Source organism: Podarcis melisellensis (genome assembly GCF_964234715.1).
Source record: "Podarcis melisellensis genome assembly, chromosome: 8".
Taxonomy (NCBI): Eukaryota; Metazoa; Chordata; class Lepidosauria; order Squamata; family Lacertidae; genus Podarcis; species Podarcis melisellensis.
The window spans coordinates 67,735,053-67,741,104 of record NC_138540.1 but is presented as its reverse complement, the minus strand read 5'-3'; positions in this window follow the sequence as shown (position 1 = coordinate 67,741,104).

The window sequence follows — 6,052 nt, the reverse complement described above, 5'->3', positions numbered from 1 at the left end:
GTACTGTGTCCAGTTCTGGGCACCACAGTTCAAGAAGGACACTGACAAACTGGAACGTGTCCAGAGGACGGCAACCAAAATGGTCAAAGGCCTGGAAACGATGCCCTATGAGGATCGGCTAAAGGAGCTGGGCATGTTTAGCCTGGAGAAGAGGAGGTTAAGGGGTGATATGATAGCCATGTTCAAATATATAAAAGGATGTCACATAGAGGAGGGAGAAAGGTTGTTTTCTGCTGCTCCAGAGAAGCGGACACGGAGCAATGGATCCAAACTACAAGAAAGAAGATTCCACCTAAACATTAGGAAGAACTTCCTGACAGTAAGAGCTGTTCGACAGTGCCAAGGAGTGTGGTGGAGTTTCCTTCTTTGGAGGTCTTTAAGCAGAGGCTTGACAACCATATGTCAGGAGTGCTCTGATGGTGTTTCCTGCTTGGCAGGGGGTTGGACTCGATGGCCCTTGTGGTCTCTTCCAACTCTATGATTCTATGATTCAATCCCCCGCAACCTTAACAAACTACAGTTCCCAGGATTCTTAGCCGGGAGCCATGTGCTTTTAAATGTATGCTCTTGGTGATCCTTGTCAACCCTGGAGGACCGGCCCTGATGCTACACAGAGTATACAGTGTTTCATATGCCTCTGAATACCAGTGGCTGGGAATTGTAGGGCTGTTGTGCTTAGGCTCTACTTGTGGGCATCCCATCTGGTTGACCACTGTGAGAACAGGATGCTGGCTCAGATAGGCCTTTGGGTGCTTCCTAGATTCTTTTCAGTTGGCAAAGACTGGCATGCAGTGTGGGATCTCCCATAAAGACGGCCTCCTAAATGGGATTTCAGATCTTTCAAAGCAACGCTGCTTTTGTTCATGCGTGAGCAGTGGCGTAGCGTGGGGGTGCAGGGGGGGCTGGCTGCACCAGGCGCAACATCTGGGGGTTAGGGTTAGGGGGCGCAAATCCACGGGTTAGGGGGTGCAAATTACCTGCCTTGCCCCAGGTGCTGACAACCCATGCTACGCCACTGTGCATGAGTGTGCGTTGTACATACACACGGGGAGTTCCTTGGGAGTGGTTGGCATTAGGGACAGTCTGAGTTACGGAAGTCTTTATGAGGAGCTGGAAGCACGGAATCGTCCATGCTAGGAATTAGTGGCATTTGGCTAAGACGCAAACTGAGTTCAACACACGTACCTCTTGGAAGGTCTCTTATTTATTAGCTGACAAAGATTAGGATTCTAAATAAGGCTACCCTGTTTAAATAAAGCAGTGGGTTGCCCTCACCTGGAATGCTGTCCTTAGCTGTTAGCGTGTAGATCTTAAAATAGACAGAGCAGTAAAGAGAAAGTAGCCAAAGACCGGGACATCAGAATGCTTGGGAGAGATTGAAAAGAGCATGTGCAGGTTTGCTATAGGAACTCTGCGCACTGTAACTGTCCCTATTTACTGCAGACATTTTCTGATTTCTCAATAGCTGTCCTGGCCACGGTACATTCTGGTTTCTATTTATGCCTTTTGAAGATAACCTTGCTAAGATTTTGTCAGCGCGAGGTGCTAGGATTATAATTCTTCCGAGGTTTCCCTCCTCAGTAACTCTAGAAAAAATATAGCATGGGATATTGTCTGTTGGGGCTGTTGCAGCTGGTGCAAAATGCAGAATGCAACTGCGAGAGACCATGTGGCCGGGGACCAAAGAACATTGCATTGGCTGCCAGTTAGCTACCGAGCCGAGATACGGAGCCAGCACATAACTCGGGTGCTCAAAAGCTACTGGGCCAGGTTCAAGTAATAATTTGCAATTATCCTTATCAACTTGGGTCCAGGATGCCCCAGCGACTGCCTGATCCTTTATATCCCTGCTCACTCATTAAGATTTTGTGGGCTGTCACCATTAGTGGTCGCTCATGGCTCTGATGGACGATGAACAGCTGTTGCTTTTGGTGTTGTGGGTCTATGCAGTGCTTTCTTTCCTAAAAAAAAATGTTTAGGGGTACTCTCATTTTACTACTCAAATTGAAATAATGCCCCTCAATGAAACCAAACTTAGATTCACAAAATGTTTAGGGGTATGCCTTACCCCTGCATCCCCCCAGGAAAAAAAGCGCTGGGTCTATGTAATACAAACAGCAATCCTATGCCCACTTACCTGGGAGTAAGCTCCAATGAGCCCAATGGGTGTTGTTTCTGAGAAGACATATATAGGATTGCTCTGACATAATTTAAAGAGGAGGCATGCTCAGCATTCACTACTCAAAATACAGATGAGTTGAAGACACATTCTGTTTAATATTGGGCATGAAGATATAGTTTGTTTAAATTCGCTTTTTAAATGATTGTGTAGGGTATCCTAGGTGGGTTAATTCAGCCCTTCTGTCTTCAGTGAGGCCTATTTCCTACCTATTGGTGTTTAGGATAGCAGCCTTGAACTGGATTTCTGTTCTTTGGCAATTGCAAGCTTTCTATCTTCTACAGCAGCAGTGCCTGATTTTGAATCATTGGCACGCATTGGTTCAGGTCTGCCTAAAGGGTAATTTAGAACAGGGTTTCCCAAACCTCTGGGTTCAATGACCCTTTGATAAGGTTAGGAAGTTGTCATGGATTACCCTCCCTGACTGAAATTCTTAGGAATGTAAATGCAATAAAATTAAGAAATATCAGTCTATAATCAATCTTTATTAATCATCAATCACCATTACCAGGAATCATAAAAGGTTAAAAAAGAAAAATCATGATACCTGCAGACTTTTTTTCTTTTTTAGCAACAAAGCAGCATGGTCCGAAAATACTGTTGTATTGTGGAATCATCTGTTAAATGCAGAGGGCAGATCCACACCAGACATTTACTATTCATTCAGTGCACATTTAAAGCACATTACTTCCCTTAAAAAAAATAATGGGAACCATAGTTTCCTCCACAGAGCTGCAATTCCCAGCACCTTTATCAAACTACAGTTCCCAGGATTCTTCGGAGGAAGCCATGCGCTTCAGATGCATGTGTGCATTTGCTCCTTGGCAAGGAAGGTACACTCTGTACATGCCTCTGCCCTTTAGTTCCGAGTTCCTAATCCATTTTTTGGTGCTATACTTCATAAATGTATTTTCTACCCCAGGCATAGCTGTCAACGTTTCCCTTTTTTTAAGGGAAATTCCCTTATTCCGAATAGGATTCCTCGCAATAAAAGGGAAAAGTTGACAGCTATGACCCCAGGGTGTTTTGTGCCCACCCATTTTTATTTAACCCCCCACCCCACATAGTCCCATCAACCCTATGGGCAATATTGACTTAGAGGTCATTTCAATTTCTTTCCTTTTGTACAGCAATATGTGCAAACTCTACCTTTAAAGCACATTCTCCCCCTCCAAGTATTCTGGGCCCTGTAGTTTACCCATTGCAGACTTACAATTCCCACCAGCAACCCTTCACAAACTACAGAGCCCATAATTATTCAAGGGAAAGAATGTTCCTAAAATGTGCTTTACAGGTATTCTGTGTACACTGCCTTAGTCGTTTTCGTTCTACGCTGTAGTCCCATTGTATCCTTCCTATGCAATGGCGAAAAGGCCCTTTCCTATGACCTGGGGACGCTCCCTTCATTTTCCAGCCCAGCAAAGCCCAGAAGACGCCGAAGCGTGGCCAAGAGCTCCATCCTTTGAACATCTCCTGGCAAAGCACAGGAACCTCTTTTCAGCTGCAAAAAGTGGCAGCCAGGTTGCCCCAGAACTGCAGGATCCTCTTCTTCCATTAGCAGCAGCTGGGCCTGGCTGATAAGGAGCTTTACTTGCTAGGCAAGGGAGCATTCTGAGGATGAACTGGCCTGATGGCAAGTACCAGGAATCTCCCCCTGGCTCCCTTATCCCTCTAGAAGCAGCTGGGGCCAAGCCGGCACGCCCAGGATGGGCCCCATCAGCCAGACACACACACGGGACAGCGGCGGCCTGGGATCAGGCGATACGGCTGTTTATGTCCTGGCCACAGCTTGCAGGGACCGTGAGCACGTCCTGGGTGATGAGCTGGGCTCTCTATCCAAGCTGGGCCACCACCGTTGAGCAGTCAAATCCTTCCTGGGATAATTAGCTACTCCCCGAACAAGGCAAATGGATGCACCTACCAGAGATGATGGAGGACAGGGAACAGCTGCTTCGTGATAGGGCAGAAGGGAAGGTCCAGATAGGTGTCTCCGATAATGCTACTTAATAGATGGCGCTCTTGCAGTCCTGTAGTTGTAAGTAGCAGGCTACGTTTTGCAAAGGCTTCTTCAAGGGCAAAGTTAAGGTGATGCTTAGAGAGGAATTCTACAAGGAATCTGCTGAAGAAGATCTCATACCGCAGTGATCCCCTTGTACGCTTCCCTGGGAATGAGTAAAACTATTGTTTAAAGCCACAGATCCCCACGATAGAAATGCCCCCCCCTTTTTTTACACATTCAGCAAACAAATCTATGTACTAAAAGGAAAGGGAGAATTACCTATGAATGCATTCAGTGGGGCTTATTGCCAAGCAAGCAGCTTTAGGCTCACCCCATATAAGAACGAACAAGCAGTACATATTTTAAGGTGGATTGCAATCAATGTTTCGGAAGCTTAGCAGCTGAAATATAGATCAGTGTTGTGCGATTTATTTTTGCCTCCTATTTTTCTCAGGATGTGCATTAAATTGATTTTTAAATGATTTTTTAAAAAGTGTTTGGCTTTTACTGGTTTTACGTTGCTCTAGGACAGTAATATATGTTTGATTTTTTAAAAAAAAAACCCAGCTGACTGCCTATTGCACTAACAACATTTAATTTTAACTGGTTGTATATTAGGTTTGGTCTTTTAGGAACTCAAGACTCGTTTGTAAATGTGTATGTTCCAAAACAGCAACTTTCAAAACAGCCTGTGGTTGGAACCCTGAATTTCTTCTAGCACGGCCATCACAGACCCAGACCCCTATTCCAGACTCATCTTAGTTTTCTTCCTCCCCAGACTTAGGGTGCTCCCGGACTATTTCTGGACCCTGCAGATAATGCTGAACTCCTCTTCTTGAGGAGCCTTTTAGTTAGTGAGGTGCACACTGCCATCTAGTGACCAATGCCTCTAATGACTGTGGAAAGAAAGAGGGAAAGAAAGACAAAATTCATCTCTCCCTTCCCTTCATTAATAGCAGCACAGCTGGTGCAGCTTAGGGTTCTGCCCAATGACCCAGTCTTCCCTCATTCATCCTCATTTGCTTGCACAAAGCTTATGCTGTAGTTGGACTATTGTTTATTTACAGGGCGGTTATACAACAATCGGCATTCATTGTTCATCCTGATTTGCTTGCAGGGTGTTTACATATTTTCCTGCTCGTCGTTCATTCACCCCAGACTTTTCATTTCTCCCCATCACTTTCCAAACTGCAAGTAGCCCATTTTGGGGTTGTTGTTGCTAAAGTAGGAACTACCGCTAATTAACCCCTACTCAGAGTAGACACATTGAAACTAATGAACCTAAGCTAGTCCTGGCCATTACCTTCAATGGGTCTTCTCTGAGTAGGGCTAGCATTGGTGAACACCTTAGATTTGCTAGGTTAGGGCAGCAGAGTGCTTTAGGCACAAGCCTAAAGTTGAATCTCACCCTACCCCTTGCAAAACACTGTCTGGAATCTGAAGGCACCTTTGTCCTGTAAAGATCAACTGAGACCTCTAGCAGACTTTAGCTTAAACTGCAAGCTCCTGTGTTTCCTATTGCCAGGAATCATTATTCCTTGATAAGCTACTGTACGTGGTCTGGATCCATCCATTCTTTTACCCTGCAAGCCAGTCCCAGATGCTTGGTGACCCCTTGTCATCAGAAATTCACCCAGAAGACTGAATGGGAGCCCTGAATATACTACCCTGCGAAGGGCAGGGAGGGAGATCAGCCGCCGGTGGAATGATGTGGCGAGGAGCAGCTTCCATAAGCTGTTAAGCCTCCACAAAGCCCCTCTTACATTCAGGCCACACTAACTGGCTGCTGCTTTGCACATCTGTTCTGCGGCTATTTGTAGCTCAGCATCAAGGACTTTGGCTTTTGGAAGGGAGCTGACCGCCCAATGTCTGCT